Raw genomic sequence first — 22152 nt, forward strand, 5'->3', positions numbered from 1 at the left:
ATTGGGGATTAGGGAAGTTGGGCTCACTTCTTTCGCAAGCTCGGAAATGGGCACGTGACATACCCACGTGACATACCCACGTGACATTATTTTTTAAATTTCTTTTATTTTTTAAAAAACATAACTTTTTATTACTCACAAAGTGATAGATTCAATATATTTTTGGCTTTTTGCCTGAATTATATATGACACCTCTTCAATCTAAACCAGGTTTTGATTTTAATTTGAACTGCACCGAGGAGGATGTTTGACTGGTTAAACTTGAACAAGAATTTGGATCCTAATAGACGAGATGATACTTCCAAACATTATGATGCTCATGTAAGTATTAGTTTGAGGAGAGTGAGAGATATTAGGATGAGAATGTTGTACATTTATTGGTGTTGATAGCATAACTTATATAGGGGCTTGTTCCAACGTGAAGGGAGACGTCGAATGATGATCAATGTTGGTAGATTCGACGAGATTGTCGATATGAAACCGTTGGAAGATTTGGATTGTGATGTTAGGTTGTGTCAACGTCTAAACTAGGCTTGGGCCAGTCCGGAACAGTGTCCCCTTAATCGTTGTCGAGGAGATGATGTAATGACTTGAGAAGTCGTCTTGAAAGTTTCTCGATATGAGAAGATGAGTTGTTGACAATAAAGAGTGTTCAACTAACTTTATCCTTGACATGAAAAAACTATTATGTTCGTTGATTTTTACTCGACTTAGTCGTAATAAGAGCGGTATGTTGGTTTTGGAAGAGTCGACTCGTATAGGAAGTGTTTCTTGTCGAATATGGATCGTTCTCGACACTTCAAAAGTATACCTATTTGTTGGTATGTACTCGAATATTGGTGGGAAGCTTGTCAAACGAGGGGACATGAGAGGTTGGTGAAATAACACGATGGATGCCTTTTGTTTTCCCCTTATGACATGTGTCCTCTACGGGTGCAGGCATTTGAGTGCATGTGCATGTTTATTTTAATTTTGCGTTATTTCGAAATACGATCGTACAAGTTGGTTCATGTCCTTTGAATTCTCACTATTGGATTACATTAGGTATATAAGGTCCCTCTTGAGATTTTTCGAGGGACTTTTTGCTTTCATCACCTTTTTATTCTCTCTATTTTCTCTAGCTTGTGTGAAGGGAAGCTCTCTTGTTCCTATGAGTTCATTTGCACTAGTGGTGTTCTTTATCTATTTTTCAACATTTTTTCGACTTCTTAATTCTACCCACATACTCGTAAGTCGTTTCGTTGTTCATTTTTACTTCATTTCCTACTTTTATGAGTTTTTATATAGTTTTCCTGTTTTTTCTACATATCATGGCCACCTACGGTGGGTGTTGGTAGTCCCACTATGGTGGGTTAATTTCTTTGTTGTCGTGGACGTTTGCTTAGGCGGTGGAGATTCTTGTCTCCACGGTGGATTAGTTTAGGAAATTTAATGTTTTACTTGAGGCAACCATAATTTAGAGGATTTTTTTATGTTGGTCCACTACTCCATCGTGCCCTTTATTTAGTTGCATTCTGGTACTTCCTTTTACCCTTTCATGTATGAAACAGTGATTGGAGGAAATATTTTGATGTCAAATTCATTTTCTTCTTCTTTTGCCTTTCAGGTTGACATGGTGAAAGCAGCTAACTCGTTACACAACTTAGTGTTTTCAACAGATGAGAAGAGTTTTGAATGGATGGCTCGGGAACCACTAGAAGTGGTGTCGACTTTTACACTCAAGAGTACAAAAGATTGTTTTACTAAAGTCGACATTAGCGAAAGGGACTGGGATGTGTTGGCCCCTAATGACCCCTAGTGACAATAAGAGAATATGTTGGAATATCAAGTTATCTCGATCCATCTATACGAGGTCATCTTTAAAAATATGGGTTATCGACTTCCTTTCACAGAGCTCGAGAGAGAGAGAAGTCTTCCAACACCTAGATCTTTGACATTCTTAAATTTATCCCAACTTGTTGGCCTATTTAAGGGATTTCCATGTTAGGTTCAAGTGTGAGTGGTTAAATCTCATATTGACTAAAAATGAGTCAAATGTTGGATATATAAGAGTGTTGAACCATATATCCATCACCTTAAGGCTTTGGGTTAAGATGTGGTGTCAAAGTCTCTTTTAGAACCTGAAACATTTGACCTGTTGTTTCTTCTACACCATCGAACTCCTCAACAAGTGGCATTAGAGTCATGACTCAGCTTGGTGGAGGAGCAAGATTGGGATCCTGGTGTTCGATCATTGTATTAAAAGTATTTATGGCGGAGCATTTAGGAGACATATTCCATTGGTAATAATGATGATACAAGTATAGGATGTGGGTGACTCACACTTAAAGGGGATAATGTTGGTTTCAAGTGTGAGTGGTTAAGTATCATATTGGTAATGAACTAAATGATGTACTCATCGCCTTAAGAGCATTTGGCTCGTTGTTTCTCTTGCACCCTCAGACTCCCCAATAAGCCAAACCAAGGCTCTAATACCACTTGTTGAGGAGTCCAGGGATCATGGAAGCAATAACGAGCCAAATTCTCTACGACTACAAGAACCTTTGACACCACATCTCCACTCAAAACCTTACAACATTAGGCATATTGTTCACCACTTTTATATATCCAACATTTACCATGTTCATAGTCGATGTGGGACTTAATCAATCACACTTGAACCCAAAATTTCCCCCCTCAAGTGAGAGCCTCCTACATCATATATTTGCACCGCCGTTATTACCAACAGGACACGCCTCAAGACTACACTGCTATAAAGACTTTTGATATAAGGATCCAACACCAGGATCCACTTCAACTCCCTCACAAAGTTGAACCATGGTTCTAATACCAAATGTTGGAAAAATAAACAAACATAAAGAATTTAAATAACAACCAAAACACAAGAAAATAATGTGGAAACTCCAAATCTAGAGAAAACCCCATAATAGTTGTCTAATGACAACCATAGAACAACAATATGTGAAAACTATTACAACACGTAGACTTCTCTCAAACTCTCCAATGCCCTCGGTACACCCACACTCTCCAAAGAAAATATTTAAACTGTATTTCAAAACACGCTAACACAAGAGTATAAAAAAAGTAAAGAATCAGATACACGTTTAAAGTGTCTATGACTACTTGAAATTGTAAAGGAAGATGGAGTTCAAGGTTATATATACGACTCTAGTTCTTCATTACAAATTTTTTGAGGCAGTGTAGTCAAGTGACAAGTTCCGTTGGTAATAACAAAGGTACAAGTATAAGATGTGGGTGACTCACAATTTAGGGGGAGAGTATTGGGTTCAAGTGTGAATGGGTAATCCAACATTGACTAAGAATGAATTAAATGTTGGATATATATAAGAGTAGTGACTTATATACTCATTTCCTTGAGGTTTTGGACTGGGATATGGTGTCAAAGTCTCTTGTGGATCTTAGTGCATTTGGCCCATTGTTTTTCACACACCCTTGAACTCCCCAACAAGTGGAACGACGACTTTGATACCACTTGTTGGGGAGTCTGAACAGCAGCAATGACCCAAATGCTCTATGATCACAAGAGACTTTAACATTATATCTTCATCTAAAACCTTAAATCATTAGGTATATAAGTCACCACTCTTATATATTTAACATTTACCATGTTCATAGTCGACGTAGGACCTAACCACTCACATTGGAATCCAACATTCCAATAGGCGTGTTGTTACATGGAGGGGAAGTGGACAATTTGTGTGTTCTTTTCCATCTTTGGCCTCATTAGGAACAAGGATACAACATGTCATAATTGGTTGTCCTTCAAGCAACCTAAAAGGTTCTTTGCACCGTATATCAACTCTCTTCGCGATTTCAAATATATATACTATGTAGTTCATTCGTTGACGGAAAGGATCGAAGCATGTATAATTGTTCATCAAGTAGTGCTCAACCATGATGGCTCCCTTATAGTTGACGAGAACGAAGCAACAATTGAGATAATCATTCTCATGTTACCCTTCTTTTGGTTGAATAGATATTTTAGGAGGAACGCAAAAGAGCTCGTGTTTGGGGTAAAGAGTTTAAGTGTCCCCAATGCTTCTAACTATAGTGTGCTACTATGTTTCGTCGAGTGTTTGAAAATGGAGGTCGTTGATCAAAACAATATTTTTATCGAATATGAGTTCATAGAAACTCGGAAGTTAGTATCTTGTAGAACTCAAAAAGAGGCCAACTCTTGCCTTACTTTATCCTTTGCGAGTCTTTATATGATGTTCTTTGTCATTTTTTGGTTTCAATAAGATTCCCATTTTGAAAAGGTTGATAGCTTTGAAATAAAATACTAAGAGAAGGAACAACGGACAACTTTGGTTGTAGATGTTAACATGGTACTGGTCCGGGTGATGGAATCGACCCCTGAAGATGTCATTGTTGAAGTAGCAATGTCAATTTACAAGGAAGGGGGTTTGAATTGTAAATTCACCTATTTAAAATTTCATGTTAAAAAAAAACTTAATAAAATAACTCAAGATTGATCTTGGTTGTGAAAACACAACGGAGAACATTCTTGGTACTAGAAACAGAAAACGGAGAATGTTCTTGGTTAGTTAAACTCACAACTTTAGCTTATCTATTTAACTTGATAATCAAAATGACTAAAAGTAAATCGAGATAATGGAAGAGATACCACATAATGATATATACTGGTTCACCCAACTCGGGCTACATCCAGTCCTCACAACTATGAGATTTTCCACTATGTGTTCAAACGGAGAACGTTCTTGGTTTTACACAAGTTTGTTCATATCAACCTTTATCTGTAACAACAATTCCTTTCCACCCAGAAAGGATTCAACCAGGTCACCTATCAACATACAGTCTTCCAACATACAGTAAATACATCCACAAAAGAAAGATCTCTAGTCCCTATACAACCGTATAATCTGATCATGACTCAAAAAAACTTTACAACCCAGGTGATCTCCACGCGCCCCGCAAGATCCTTCTGACACAGCTCCAGTAAGTTGTGTCCAACCTACCTTCTCATCTACAAGGTACTAACCAGTGGGAAGATAATGGTTCTCATCTGATGGCAAAACCGAGATTTCCACAATAATTGTAAAGGGTCACCAACCGAAATTAACAATTAACATATAGCATTTAGATTTCAATGCATAAAATAACCTTTCAACTTAGCATGCACCTTAAAAGGGTTTCCATATGTTAAACATGCATAATCAAAGTTGAAAAATAAAGTTTTAAATAAAATTGCACTGTGGTATTCGAATACAGCATCTATGTATTCGAATACAAGGCTATTTCAGAAGTCAACAGCAAAAACAGGATGTCTATATTAAAAGATTCCTCATTTTTAATACTCATTTAACTCTAACGATTTTCACGACAATCATTAAATATTGCAGATATTAAAAGATTCCCCATTTTTAATACTCATTTAACTCTAACGATTTTCAAATTCCACGCAGAGCATATTCAAACATTTATTTTCCATCACACACATCAACTTTAATCCACAATTTCATTAAATTCGATCAATTCAAAAACCACAAAATCCACACCAAGTTCAATCATCAATCACCACAAAACTCGAACATAACACATGCCAAACTAATTTTCACAAATTACAACTCAAACACATCAAATTTCTTTTCCTCAACAACACACATAGATGAATCAAATTCCTTTTCCACAAAAACACTCATCAATTTCACCAAAAATCCAACTCCAAACTTTCACCCATAAAAGCATTAAATTCATTTTCCCCAAATCTACACTTCAAACCCAATAAATTTATTTTCCACACAACCACAAATAAGTCCCTAAATGCAAACTAAAAGTTTGGAATGAACCTTTACCTTAACGGTAGCTTTAACGAGCGGTTACGGCACCGCGATAAATTCTAGTAAAATTCTCGATCGTGTCGTCGCTTCCAAAGTTGGTTCACTAGCACCGTAGCATGGAGGTGATCAACTTTCCCTTCAATCACTTCTCAAAACGAAGCTTAGATCTAGAAGAAACATGGAGGTTTGCGTTTGACGGTTTTGGAATCACTAACACCGTTGTTCTCCGTTTTCGAATCCGGGAAGAAGAAAGAAGTTGGGAGGAAAACTACCGAGCAAATGGATTTGCTGGATTACTTAGCAAGCTTTGAAATAGAGGAAAAAAAGTTGAAGATTGGAGGAAGAAGAAGTTTCTCACGCGAGGCTGCAGGGAGAGGAATAAAATTTAGCTTTCCTTCGTTTTCAGTTTTCTTTCAATTTTCCTTTCTTTCTTTTTCCTTCTTTATATATATATATATATATATATATTATAACTTAACAAATATCTAAAAATATCTAGATATTTATTTATTAAAATTACCATTTCACCCATAACCTCTCAAACCATTTGATAAAAATATCCACTCTCGTCGCAACTCAATTGACAGGTGCAATTTTCAGCAACCCGAGATATTTTTAATCAAACTGCCCAATAATAAATTATTCGTAACATAAATAAATTATTCTTCGACAAAAGATTCATTGTACTTAATCTAATTTATTTATCAACGAATAATTTTAATCGGGACATCAAAAGATATTTTTGGGCATTAAACTCACAAAATATCAACAACTTGGCTAAAAATCCTCAGAGTTCAATACCAAAATACATTAAAATACATAAATTAAAATTTAAAACTATGGGTCTTACATCCTTTATGAGAAAATAAGGAAGTAAGAGGTTTAGAAGACCGACGTTAAGGCCAAAATCGTTGACTTTGAGGGGAAAGCTGAAGTCTTTGTAGAAATAACATTAGAAAACAACAAGTTGAATGCCACCATGGCTAAGATGATTGAGGATAATGAAGTTTGGTTGTGGAGCCGAAGGTCAAGGAGGACGAGGTCATGGCATTGAAAGAGGATATGGTGAAGCTTAAGCAGGTCGTGGAGGAAGATAATGAGGCTATTGATACCCTTGAAGATGATATCCTAAAAGATGGTGAAGACTATTTTGACAATGTTGTAGGTCATATTTGTGCTCTATACACTAGGATATAGTTAAGTTTGGAAGGGCTAGATTTAGTGAAGGGTGTCATCAATGGTGAGATTGTGAAGCCGAATCCCGTTGCGGTTGAGCATAACTAATTTCCCTTTGTTATGTAATTTTTGTGATTGGTGTCTTGATGGCTACTTTTTTTGTAATCGTCTCGGTCATATGGCCCTGAGCAAGTAAAATATCTTGTTTTATTTAAATTTCTCTTTATTCATCTCCAAAAATTGTTCTAAGTGTTTTCATTTTACTATGTGAGTTTAGCTTTGCATTCACATGCTTTAACTTAGAATTTGCTTAAGTATTTTTACTCAATTGTGCAAGTTCGTGTAAACGCAATTGTGTGCTTTAACATAGAATTTTCTTAAGTATTTTTACTCGATTTAGCGAGTTCATGTAAATGCATTTGTGTGCATTAACTTAGAATTTACTTAAGTGTTTTTACTCATTGTGTGAGTTAGTGTAATCTCATCAGTGTGCATTATCTTAGAATTTTATTAAGTGTTCTTACTCGACTGTATCCATGTGAATTACCTTAGAATTTATTAAGTGTTCTTATTTGGTTGTGCGAGTTCATATAAACGCATCTATGTGCATTAACTTATAATTTACTTAAGTATTTGAGTTGTGTCGTGTTAGATATTTGTGTCTTAACTAGCTGTAATATTTTTCTAATTTGGATGTGTTCCATGTTCGAGGGATGAGGTTGCTTGATAGAGTCTCTATAATATAGGCCCTCTTCTCAGTTTTTGTGACGATTCAGTAAGAGCCATCCTAGTTAGTTGACATCATCCCTTAGTCATTGGCTTTAAGATTCTCGCATAACAAGATATCGTCTTCTACTAAGTCGCGTTGCATAAATTTTTTATTGTAGTTGATGGCCATTTTTTGTTTAATGGTGTGCTCTTTGAAAGCAATTATGTATCTGGTCTCTTTGATGAAGTCAAGCTCATTTCACAATGCGGTCTCATTCGTCTATGAGTCTAGTGGATAGGTAGTTCTCCCACTTAGTTCACTGACTTCGTCGGGGACAATGGCTTTAGTTCCGTAAGTTAGGTGAAATGGTGTTTCGCCTGAGGTGGAGTTCAACGTCGTTCAATAACCCACGTAGGAAGTTCCTCATTCCATCGTCCCATGGCGTCGTTCAATCTTTGCTTAAGTCTTCTAAGGAGAACACGATTGGTGGCTTTTGCTTATTTGTTTGTTTATGGGTGCTTGACAGATGTGAAGTGTTGCTTTACTCCTAATTTTGGGAGGAGTTCTTGAAATTTTCTATTGACAAACTATGTGTCATTGTCGGTTATAATGATGTTGGGAATGCCGCACCTGATTAGTATGTTTGTTTTGAAGAATCTTGTTATGCTTGTCGTTGTGATTTTTGTTAGAGGTTCTACTTTGATCCATTTGATGAAGTAGTTGACAACCACTATCATGGATTTTAATTGCCCTAGCACTAGGGGAAAAGAACTGAGTATGCTCATCCCCCACCACACAAAAGGGCCACAATGCGGTGAGTGTCGTGAGCTAGGCTAGAGGGGCCATATGGTGATCACCATGTTGTTGACATTTGTTGCATTTTTGAATGTGCCTTTTGGCGTCTTCTTTGGATAGTGGCCCAATAATATACATCATGTAATACCTTTTTGGCTAGGCTTCTTCCAAAATGAAAGTGGGTCTAAGCGATTTAGTTGCTTTTGTGAAATAGATGTTGTTATATTAACATCCCAAAAACAAAAATAATTTTGGTAGAAAGCTTTGGAGTTGTAAAAATTTTGTGGTAAGTTTTGATTGCTACACGTATACATTCATCTTAAGTTTCTATTTTTCTCTTTGATGTGTGTATCATTTACAGAAAGAGGTTGAAAATAGTGGTTGTTATACTCCAATTATGTCTGACCACCTTTTAATTTGTTTTGCATTTTTTATTAAAAAATCTAATTAAATAATAGTCTTTGTTGGGCTCAATTTTAATCTTATTTTTTTTACTAAGTTTTTAATGCATTTTGGCCAAACTCAAGCGTAGGTTATAAATTAAAATAATTTATAAATAATAAAATAAAATTGAACTTTATAAAATCAGTCGAGCAAAACCAGTTCAGCAGTCAGGTATCGAATATCGTATCCTCCTCTAATTTTTTTTCTTATTAGCTTCTTTGTATTATATATATATATATATATATATATATATATATATATATATATATATATATATATATATATATATTTTTAAATAAACTCATATGCTAAACTTAGTTTTATTGTTCTTAAGCTACTTGTTCCTAAATTGTTTGCAACATTCATACTAAAAAAATATAAATAATTGATAATTATAAATAAATCTCACAGTAAAATAAACTTAACCCTGTTGTAACATAACACAAAACTCATATAATGGTTTTATCAAATAACTTAGAAAACCATAACAAAAAACTAGATCAATAAATAGTTCTTTTTCTTATGATTAGAATTGATAGTCGCAGCTGCTGGATGAAATTCATCATTGTTCGTTGCGCTGCATCACTCACACCAGCCGTCAATGGCATTTGTGCCGCAACATCCGACAACGCACAAACAAATCCTTTAACATGCGGTGTATTTTGCTTCGTTGTTGTGTACATCTATTTCGTTTACATATTATCGCGTTACCGTTGTTTTCTAACGCCACATCCCTCCCTGCCACGTGTGTCGTCTCGTTTAACACTGTATTATTCAATAATTGTCGCATACTGTCCGGCTAGTCCGTGTTTCCCTTCTTCCAGTCAGCGTCAATTTCCTTTCCTTCCTTTCTACTTGCTGCAATCGGCAGCATAGGTTGATCTATTTGAGTTAAAACCCCATTTCATTTGAATAATATGCAACGTGAATAGACATCTCAATTTTTCTTAACTTTAAAACCAAATATAAAATAAAGAGATACCATTCGTGAAAAGATATCTCACCTCTTTTTCTATTATGATTGTTATCCTTTTTTTATGCATATATATAATAAAAAATAATAAAAATCGAGTAATAATAAAATTAGATTAACACATAAATATTTTCTATCTAAGAATTATGTGTGTTTTGATTTCTCTATTGCACTTGGAGATATGTAGAAGTAAGGTATTTCCCTTGTCAAATCATATTAATAAAATATATTTTTTCTTCATTTATTAATGTAGATAATTTTTATTTTTATTTTTTAGGGATAAAATAAATAAATAATTTATATACAATTAATTATAGAATAATCATTTCAACGGAAGATATAAGATAATATTATTTTTTCTATTCGTAATATTCTGATTCCATTTTTTCTTCAAAATCTTTATTTTAAATTTTATCTAACTTTTTTTTAAAAATAAAATTAATCACGACCTATTTTTCGCAATCAAACACTATATATAAAAAAAAGGCAGACGTCTGCGCCCCTAACACTCATATTAAAACTATTCACAATCAACTTTTGGTCTTTATTTCCTTTGTCACCTGCATTCCAAAAATCTATAAATACACTACGTTACCACGAAAATTGAAGGAGGAGAATTGGTGGCATATACTATTTTAAAAAACGAGATGGTGTCGTAGCAATTCATAGAGGAAGGACAGAAAGATTATCTTTTGAGTATTGATATTTTATTTCACTGCACAGAGGTAAGCATCTCAATTTCATCTCTATAATGTTGTTACTCATTTCCATCGACATGTTTTTCGCTTTCTTTTCTTGCGTAGCTCTTATTTGTTTTCATTTTCTTCGCTGCAGTGCTGTCGATTTTGCTAAATTTGTTAAACTGTACTTTGTACATGTATAAGTCAAAAAGAAAAACGTAGGCATAACATGAACCCCGATGCTCCATTGCTTCTTTAAATAAAATTCAATTTTTTATTTATTTATTTGGCCGATTGATAAAAAACAACATAATTTTTATATCATTATTTTCGAATCATATACTGTTGGAACATAAGTATGTTATAGTGTGAATTTAAAAATGTGTTGAAGTCCCACATTGGAAAGAAATATTTTTTGTAAATTCAAGTGGAAAGAAACATGTTTTTTAAAATTCAAGTCCCACATTGGAAATAATTTTTTTTGAAATCCCACTTTGGAAAACTATCATATTTTGTGTAGTTTCAATTCTATACATACTAAAGTCCCACATTGTTTAGAAAACATATGTGACTTTGCTTCCATCACTATATAATGAGTTTCAAGCTATTGTGAAAAACATACAAAAGTTGGATGCTTTTCCCAACTTTCTCTTTTCTCCTTCTTATATTCTGCTCGCCTAATTTTCGAGCCACTTCTCCCATTTCTTTCAGTCCATGTCGTCACTTTGTTTTTAGAGCGGTTATTATGCTGAGCGGTTATTATGTCGTAGTTATGAACGGTCATAGTACCATATTGAGAATGACTTTAATTGTCATATTGAGAGTGACTTTAACTGCCATATTGAGGGTGTAATTCTAGAACGGTTTTCTATGGTGCAGTGGAACTTCGATACAGTGAATCTGGGCTGTTTTTTCCTGGGGACTTCGTGGTTGATAGTCTTCCTTGCACAATTTGGGCAGTGCCGTGAAACGTCTTAAAGAGAGCGACCTAGTCCGCGACTCAACCCAGTAATATATTCGGTGACATCAATTGTGATTTTTAAATAGTTTTCTAAAACTCAAAAACAACAATTTTAAGACGTTTCGTTCTGCCATGTCAACCGAAGAGATTACTGGATTTGGTTATGTTGCCTCTGATTTTGATAACTGTTTTAGTTTGAAGCAAATAGAAAAGGATAAAACAGTTGGAGAATTAACCCATGGGAGAATAATGATAAGAATTATATTCTTAATCGACTTGGTGATGATCTGTATAACTATTATAGTTCCAGCAATAATGCGAGATATGATTGAGATACTCTGAATAAGTTGTGACTGCTATCCAGAGTATCAGATGTCCGATGATAGATACGTGGAGGTTGACAAATCCGTGGAGGCACATGGAGGCTGACAAATTTGTGGAAGCACACTCCCGTAAAATTCAGAAGATAATTTATGAGATCATCCATTAAGGTACGTCACTCATGGCATATTCAAATTTAATTTTAAAATTTAATATGTCTCTTTATGTTTGGATGTTGAAATTAATAAAATGTCTCTTTTTGCATATATGTTGTGTGATTTTAATTTTTGACATGTCATACTATGTGATGTGAACACATTTGATTTCAAAATCAAGCAACTTAGGTTTAATTCCAAAGTTATTGTTAAATGATTTTGAAAAATGTGGTTTTTATAGTCAAGCTAAAATAACCAAGAGTTCACATAAATATGTAGTTAGAGAATCTAAGTCTTTAGATTTATTACACTTTGATATATGTGAACTTGATGAGACGTTAACAAGAAATGAAAAATAAAAGTGAAACGCTTGACATGTTAAGGATCTCTACAGCTGAAATTGAAAATCAATTTAGTATAAAGATTAAGAGATTCCAAGTATGATTTAGTTTATTTAATGAGTTTTATAAATTGTCTGGAATTATACATGGAACAACTACACCATAATTACTTGAAGTGAATGGTAAAGTTGAAAAGAAAAAAGAATAGAACTCTTATTGAACTAATTGTTGCTAGTATGCTTAACTTTTGTGTTTCATATCATTGGTGTGCGGAAAATATATTGTTTATTTGTTATGCTTTGAATAGAATTTTTAAATCTAAAAACAAAACATCTCCTTATGAGATAGTGAAGAAAAGACAATCGAACTTGTCTTATTTTCAAACATGGGGTGGTCTAGCTTATGTCAGAATCCCCGATCCCGAGCGAATTAAACTCGCCAGTAGAGCCTATGAATGTGTATTCATTGGGTATGCGGTAAAGAACAAAGCGTATAGGTTTTATGACCTAAATGCAAAAGTGATCATAAAGTCAAATGAAGACGACTTCTATGAAAATAAATTCCCTTTCAAATGGAGAAATAGTGGGGGCAGCGAACCAAGTCACGTTTCTGTAACTAGAAGCAATAAACAATCTGAAATAGAAACTCGAAGAAGTAAGAGAGTCAGACTTGCTAAAGATTATACACCCTATTATACGGCTTATACTTTAGAAGAGGATCTTGCAAATTCTTAAGAAGCTTTTCTTTAGATGTAGACTTATTACAAGAAGCAATAAATAATGAAATTGATTCTCTAGAGTCTAACCGGACCTGACATTTAGTAGACTTGCCTCTTGTTGCAAATCAAAAGGTTGTAAATGAATATTGAAAAAGAAACTAAAACCCAATGGAATGATTGATAAATACAAGGCACACCTTGTAGCCAAAGATTTTAGACAAAGAGAAAATATAGATTTATTCGACACTTTTCCTTCGATGACTAGAATAACATCTATTAGAATACTCATATCACTAGCAACTATTTTTAACCTGGTGATACACCAAATGGATGTTAAAACAACTTTTTTAAAAGGTGATTCGGAAGAAGAAATCTATTATGGAACAACCTGATGGTTTTGTAATTCAAGGAAAAAAATACAAGGTATGTATGTTTGATAAATCCTTGTATGGTCTTAAATAAGCTCCAAAGAAATGACATGAAAAGTTTGATAACTTTATTATATCGAATGAGTTTAAAGTGAATGAAAGTGACAAATGTATTTATTACAAATTTGAAAATGACATTTGCACTACCAAATGTCTCTATGTAGACGACTTACTCATATTTGATTCAAACATTCATGCTGTAAATATTGTAAAATCATTATTGTGTAACAACTTTGATATGAAAGATCTTGGAGAAGCGAATGTAATCCTCGAAATCAAGATTACTAGCTCAGAAAATGGAATTTATTTGGATCAGTCTCACTATGTTGAAATAATCCTAAAGAAATATAAATACTTTGACTATAAACCTGCTTGCACACCATATGATCTAAGTGCGAAACTTTTCAATTACACTGGTGAATGTGTTAGACAAACTGAATATGCGAGCATCATTGGCATCCTCGTGTATGCCACTGATTGTACTAGACCCGACATTGTCTACATCGTGGGACTGTTGTGCAGGTTTATCAGTAGACCTAGTATGGAACATTGACACGCTATGAAAAGAGTCATGAGATACCTGAAAATGACCACGAGTCTCGAATTACATTATCAAAGATTTCCTATAGTCCTTGAAGGATACAATGTTGCTGATGGAACGTCTTATCGGATGACTCCAAAGCAATTGATGACTATATTTTAATATAGTGAGTGGTGTTGTATCTTGGAAATCGAAGAACAGACAATATTGGCTCAGTCCACTATGGAGTCTGAAATGATAGCACTAGCTACTACTAGTGAAGAAGCAAGCTGGTTGAGATGTTTGCTAGTTGAGATCCCTATATGGGAAAAACCTATGACAGATGTTTTGATCCACTGCCATAGTACCGCAGCTATTGCGAAGATTGAGAATCGTTATTACAACGATAAGAGATGACAAATTCGTCGTAAGCACACCACTGTTAGAAAGTTATTTTCTAAATGAGTTGTTATAATGGATCATGGGTGCACTGATGAGAATTTAGCAAATCCTTTGGCGAAAGGATTAGCTACAGAGAAAATCATAAATACATCCAAAAGGATGAGACTAATGCCTATAGAGTCACTCATGATGGTAACCCGACCTAAAAGACTGGAGATCCCAAGAATTAGGTTTAATGGGTAATAACAAGTCGTTGAGTGATATGTGATGAACATGCTATTATAAACAAGAGAAGCGTGATTCCTGAAGCAATGATAGGATGAGGTAATAGAAACTCTTAATGGGATCTATACTCTATGTGGAGGGAGTACCTAGTTACAGGAGTACTCTTGATAGACTCACCTATGTGAATGTGGAAGTGGGCCCGCTTCCTATGGAATTTTGAGGTAGAATTCCTAGACTCACGTGCATGACCATTAATGCACGGCCTTTTTAGAATACACCCTATGAAAAGGTTGTGTGTGAGTTTGATGTCAGAGATAGAGTTCAAGACTACGAGTCACTCTTGTTGAATCTGAATCTTACTTACTATGCAAAGGTTCAAGTCAAGAGACACCTTTGTTTATGCACGATCTTATAGAAGCATTTGATGCTATGTCACAAACATTTTTTTAAATTCAAGTGGGGGATTGTTGAAACATAAGTATGTTATAGTGTGAATTTAAAAATGTGTTGAAGTCCCACATTGGAAAAAAATATTTTTTTTGTAAATTTAAGTGGAAAGAGACTTGTTTTAAAATTCAAGTCCCACATTGGAAAGAAATATTTTTTGTAAATTCAAGTGAAAAGAAACATGTTTTTTAAAATTCAAGTCCCACATTGGAAAGAATTTTTTTTGAAATCCCACTTTGGAAAACTATCATGTTTTGTGTAGTTTCAATTCTATACATACTAAACTCCCACATTGTTTAGAAAACATATGTGACTTTGCTTCCATCACTATATAATGAGTTTCAAGCTATTGTGAAAAGCACACAAAAGTTGGATGCTTTTTCCAACTTTCTCTTTTCTCCTTCTTATATTCTGCTCGCCTAATTTTCGAGTCACTTCTCCCCTTTCTTTCAGTCCCTTCGGTTTTAGAGCGGTTATTATGCCGCATTTCCTTTGGTTTTAGAGCGGTTATTATGCCGCAGTCCCTTCGGTTTTAGAGCGGTTGTTATGCCGTAGCTCTTTCGGTTTTTTGAGCAGTTATTATGCCGTAGTCCTTTTGTTTTTAGAGCGGTTATTATGCCGTAGTCCATTCGTTTTTTGTCCTTTTGAGCGGTTATTATGCTGTAGTTATGAATTGTCATAGTACCGTATTGAGAGTGACTTTAATTGTTATATTGAGAGTGACTTTAACTTCTATATTGAGGGTGTAATTCCAGAACGGTTTTCTACGGTGCAGTGAAACTCCGATACAGTGAATCTGAGCTGTTTTATCCTGGAGACTTCGTGGTTGATAGTCTGTCTTGCACAATTTGATCAGTGCCGCGAAACGTCTTAAAAAGAGCGACCTAGTCCGCGACTCAACCCAGTAATATCTTCGGTGGCATAAATTGTGATTTTTAAATAGTTTTCTAAAACTCAAAAACAACATATACAATTATTACTAAAAAAAGTCTCGATTCTCTTTAAAATATATTAATTAATAGTGATAATCCCAAATCCTCTTTTGATTTCGTCACTACTCAAGTATTTGTATTTTTCAGTGGCTACATTAATTCCTCTTTTGGTTTAGTCATCATAACATTTTAAATAAAAATAAATTTAGCAACTATAAGTAATGGCGGCACCGAATCCACTTTAGGTTCAGTTACTATGCAATGAACTAAGATCGACAACTACGCTAAATTCTCTTTTAGTTTCGTCATCACAAAGTCTTAGTAAAAAATAAAAACAAAAATATTAGTAGTTGTTATGTCAAATGTAATTTTGGTTTGATCACTACCCAAACATTTACAATTTGCAAAATTTAAATCGATGGCTACCTCAAATCCTCTTTTGATTTAGTCATCACAGTATCTAAATAAATATTCATAGTAATTACACCAAATTTGCTTTTGGTTTAATCATTATGCAAAGCGTTTCAACTCTTAAAATTTGAAAATCAATGATTAGGCTTAATCCTCTTTTGATTTGATCATACACAAATTCTAAATAACAAATAAATTTAATAAATACAAATACTGATTTAGCCGAATTTATTTTTGGTTCAGTCACTATATAATTTTTAAATTCGATGACTATACTAAATCTTCTTTTAGTTCGACCATCGCAACATTTTCAAATAAAAAAATATAAATTCAAAAATATTAATAATGTTTGCGTCAAATACTTTTTTGATTCAATTATTATGCGTTTAAAGTAAAACTAATTCATAATTAAAAAAAAATTAAAACATATTGACCAACAAATATTTTCTACTAAGAAGGTATGTATCATTTGATTTCTCCATTGCATTTAAAAATACGTAAGAGCAGAGGACCACCTCTATCAAGTGAAATAATTTTTTTTTCTAAGTCTTTTATATTATCAATTCTTATTTGTTTTAATGAAAGAGAAATAAATATATTTTAGAAATTGATATAATTACACAATTAATTTGAGGTAACCCTTTTTTAAAAAGGATGTTGTAGGTTGCTAACACATTCTTTATGCATAATCCACTCTCGACCAAATTCTGTTGTAATAGTAGTTGTGGTTGACTCATGGATTGGTGTGATGAAACAATTGTAAGCAAAGTAAAACCGTTGAATCTACTATTGATACCAATATTAATATAAAGGATGTTATCATTATAAACAAAACACGGAAGAACATAACTAAGTTGCAAAATTCATTTATGTCCACCAAAAGATGGTTGTGTACAGTGATCATCAACAAGATTTTAGGCTCACATTATTTAACTTCAAAACACATATTCTTCTACTTCAACGTATTTAACAAGTAAAAAAGCCAAACAAGTTCATTACAAACAAATAGCATAATATTCTAGTTCACTAAATTATTGCAGTCAAGTTATCTGCCTTTGTTGCCGACTTCCACTCTACTGTTGACCTGCACTCTAACTTTGATTTCCATTTCGGGTCTAGATCTTAGTTGCACATGATGCATTTGCATCTTGTTTGGAATGTTTTTTTCTCTAAGTAGGTGGGATTGCGTGGTTTGAATTGCATGTTCCTATTATATCCTTCTTGTCCACAGCTTCTACACTTACCCTACATTCGCTTTGTAATACATCTTCCTCTGATGCTTGTTGTCTCTCCAAACTCTCTATTCCTTGCTTTTTTTTTTGGCTTGGCCAACAACTTTTTCATTGGAGGTTGGAGATAGTTCGAAATTGGATTAACTTGCCATTGGTTTTGGCTATTAACTAGGTAAACTATTGGGTCATAATAGACCTTATATACTTGAATGGAACTAGGTAAACTATTATATATTTGAATGGAATCATCTATGTTCAATTCCATTTTTTTCATGTGCGCAAGGGATGCTAGTGATCATTCACTTCCTGCAAGTACATTATCTGGTTTCAAGGTTAACTGTGTACTTGTCACCAATCAGGTGAATGTGTCTGACTTCAATCCAATTTTCCCTAGATTGAATACATATCTAGCTATTTGTTGTTGTAAATACAATTGCAAGTCTTTTCTTTGTCCTTGACAATATACTTTCTTCAAAAATTGTAACTTTTTCTCTATTGGCAGCCACCTTTCCATGAGATATATTCTTATCTCCTAAATCATTGTGATAATTGATTGTTGTCTTGGACAAATTATCACACTATTAAAAGCCTCACACATATTATTGAGTATAATATCACACTTTATCAGAGGTTGGAACCTTGATTTACTCCAATAACTTGGTGGTACTTGGATTAGGTACCTACCAAACAGAAATTCTAAAATAGGAACATATATAAATCAAGATTGAGATCAAGTTAACAATATAACCAAACTAGAAACATATATAAACCAAGTTATCATACTTATACGCCTATTCATTCTTTTTTCTAATTTCTTTCATTTCTTTTTTCCAAGCTTGGGGGTAAGTTGGCAGTTCTTCACATCATTTGCTTCAATTTCAGTCCAAGGTGGTTCTTCTTAAAGTTATTGTGCAAGTGTTTGACACATAATCTTTGGTCCGCTCATGATAACAATTCATCAATTGCTCGTAGCAAGCCACACCCATTTACAAACAATTATAGTAAAAGTAAATTAATGTAAAACTAAGATAAATTAATGTAAATTAACAAGGAAAGTTTAAAATTACCTTTTGGTGGTCTATTATTATAGTGTATGTTTGGCATAAATCTTTGCTACTTAGATCATTTATCAGCAACTCCAAAACCCACAGTCTCTTTGTTCACTCTCTCCACCATAACAAAAGCTATAGGCATCATTTGGTCGTTGGCATTCCTTCCAACAACTGCCAAAATCTGACCTTCATAATCCCCCTTCAAGAAACAACTATTTAATTCAATAATAGGCCTGCATTGAAAGAAATTGCCCTAGCAAGTTGCACACTTACTTTGACAGTTGATCTAGAATTAAACTTCGATAATTCATGATAATAATCATAGAACCGTCTATGTTGTTCTTTGAAGGACTCATCAACAAGATCCCTTGCCCTTAATGCAGTTGATTTAATTATTTCATCGTACCACTTTTTATGGGACATGGATACTCTCAGTCTACATTTATGTCAATCTCTCTCAAGAATAAAAATCCTGGCCATTCAATGAATCTAACGACAAGATGATAAATGCACAATTATTAAATGAAAATCACGATAACAATATTTCAAAGAAAACATATATCGTGAAAACCAAACATTGTCGGCAGCGGTGTATAACCCTTTGATTTTGGTAGCTGTTTGGAATCGAGAGAATAGTGTCTTGCTCATTTTATTGTATATATAACTATCAATTTCACAATCCTACTAATTATTGATATTAAGCTCTACATTCAATGGTTTAAAAATTCTATAGTTAAAATTGTCCTTAAAAAATAAAGTTCAAAAACTAAAAAGCTCTTAAAAAATGATTTACAAAAAGTTTTGATTTTTGATTTTTGATTTTTGATTTACAAAATGATTTACGTGTGTGCGTGTTCAATTATTTCAATGAAATATATTATTTAGGAATTGAATAGAACGTAATATGCCATTTCATTCTTATTTAATATTCTCATTTGAATCACAACGCTTTGCGCTTGCCTCTTGTGTATCATTTCTTTCTTATGCAGGTTTTGTGCAAATTAACCAATATTAAAATGGAAGAAAACCATAACAATTGAAGGGGAAACACAATTTTTGGAGCAGATAAAAAATATAATTTTGGGCGTGATTGTTTTATTTTGCAAGCTCTCTCTACTTCACAACATTTTGGTGTGTATTTCTTTTGATAATTGGACTTTTAGTTTGTATAGCAAAAATAAATAGGGCTACACTACCACATGTTTGATCTGCTGCATCTTCATTGTCAATGGTCGGTTTTATGCTTTTAAGGGAAATCGTTTTTGTTCCAGAGTATTTGTTGAAGTGTGTTTCTTTTAAAATAGGGTTAAATAATTTTTATTTTTTTTATAAAATATCATCATTTATTTTTTTTTATATATTTTTTAAATTATTTTGTTAAAAAAATTATTTTTTGATTAAATGAAATTACTTCTTACTATAGATGAAAGAGAAAGATGCCACAAATTTTAAAAATAATGTTCTTAATTTACAGATAAAATGCCCATACTGTTTTTGGAAAATCCAAAATTATCCTGCATCAAGATGATAAGATTTCAATTTAGATTTTAGTGTTGATTTTGCTAATTTCTTGAATTTCATGTGCTGATTTTTGTTTGGAGTTAGTGCTGATTTTTGTTTGGAGTTAGTGCTGATTTCAATTTAGATGTTAGTGTTGATTTTTGTTTGAATTTCATGTGCTGATTTTGCTGATTATTGTTGCATACAAGGTGTTTGATTTTTGTTTCCATTTAATTTTCACTGAAAAATATTTTATGTTTCCTAAATTGGTTGATTTATTGAACAAGATATACATGGTTTTCTAGCAACACTAAAGACTTGAGTTTTTTGAGTTTGCTTAGAACAAAGAAACATAAATAATGGTTGCCTGTTTTAGAATGCAACCATAATGGCAGTTCAATCTTTTATGTTGGTCACCCCAAACTTTTTAGTCAAGCTCCGCCACTGCGTGTTTTATTCTCAATATTAACTTATGCAAAGAGTGTTTGTAGAAGCCTATGTTGTGGGTTATGGCGGTATCTTTTTTGATTTCCATATTGGTCTACCTCTCCTCCTTTTTGAAGTGGTTTTAGGTGGTTCAATAGATGGCTGTGTAGTTTGTTTTGTAGGTGGCTCAATAGATTATTGTGTAGCTATTTTGCAAGTGGTTAAATAGATGGTGCATAATTGGCTTTCGATCTCCCTTATTTTTTGGAGCAGTTTTAGGCAACTATGTTGTGGCTTCCCTATTCTTTTCCTAGTCAAATTCATCTTCAAAGCCATAAGCAACATTTGGTTCTTCTTCCTCATCATTAAATCTTATCCCAGTTACACTTTTGACACTATCTAATCCGTCGCCAGTATCTTCTACATTAACATCAACTCCATCCTTATTGAATATATCCTCCCTCACCAAGTTATCATCACTTTCAAACAATACTTTGTCTTACACATACTGAGGATCTTCACTATCATTACCATTATGAATATCAACATTAATAATTGTTGAAAATAAAATACTAGTATGTAAGTAAATAGAAAGTTTGTAAGTATTCTTGTCATTACGTGTACTTATCACTCATAGTCTATATAAACAACTTCTGCTGTGTAGTTGAAACACACGAGTTATCTCAATATTCTCTTCTCATCTAACATGGTATCCAGAGCCGATTGAGAGACAACCCTAATCTTCAACTAACCGATGGATCCATTATCTGCGGTGATAATTTTTTTCTTCGGCAAACCATGTTCTTAACTTCGATTTCCCTCTCCCTGTTTGTGCTACTCTACTACTTTCTCATTTTTTCCACCCATCCACGCTCTGCTATCACTGTTACCACTCCCTCTAACGACCTTTCCAGCGAACAACTACTCCAGCAGCGTCGTACACCCTTGATCGGCCCACCCCTCAACACACGTTGTCAACAAACCTCTCACGCGCCACCACGCTCCATGCGGGTCAGATCAACGCGCCACCTCCTACCATCGCGTGTGACGGTGCATTCATAACCGTTGATGACACGACTTCTCCCTTTGCACTCGCCTCAACCTTGTGATTCCATATTTGCCCTGAGTTTTTAGTTTCGAGTCACGGATATACACGTTCCAGTTCAAACAACCCCTGTTTCCTCAATTTGACACGTTTTCTAGCACTCATTATCGACCATGACGTCCCTGTCAGCTATTGAAACAAAGAGCATCTTAACCAACTACCTCCCCTCTCCTCTCTCTGTACAAAAATTGAATGGATCAAATTATGACAGTTGGATCGCCGACATGAAATTATGGATGCTTGGTCAAGGTTACGAGGATCATCTCACTAAAAATCATGAAAAGGTGGTTGCTGTTGAAACTTCAAAATGGAAGCAGATAAATGCTCAATTGTGCAGTGTCATTAAGTATACACTACTTCCAAAGGTTAAGCCAATT

General features: G+C 33.9%; 1 long non-coding RNA gene across 1 annotated transcript; it reads right to left on the minus strand.

The window, feature by feature from the left end:
• Positions 1–17306: 17306 nt before the first annotated feature.
• LOC140921088 (uncharacterized) lies at positions 17307–19355 on the minus strand. The gene is made up of 2 exons (XR_012163961.1): positions 19018–19355; positions 17307–18943 (listed from the first exon to the last, which is right to left on the minus strand). It is a non-coding gene; the product is annotated as an uncharacterized lncRNA (long non-coding RNA).
• Positions 19356–22152: the final 2797 nt, after the last annotated feature.

This window comes from Cicer arietinum, chromosome 7, assembly GCF_000331145.2.
Source record: "Cicer arietinum cultivar CDC Frontier isolate Library 1 chromosome 7, Cicar.CDCFrontier_v2.0, whole genome shotgun sequence".
Lineage (NCBI taxonomy): Eukaryota > Viridiplantae > Streptophyta > Magnoliopsida > Fabales > Fabaceae > Cicer > Cicer arietinum.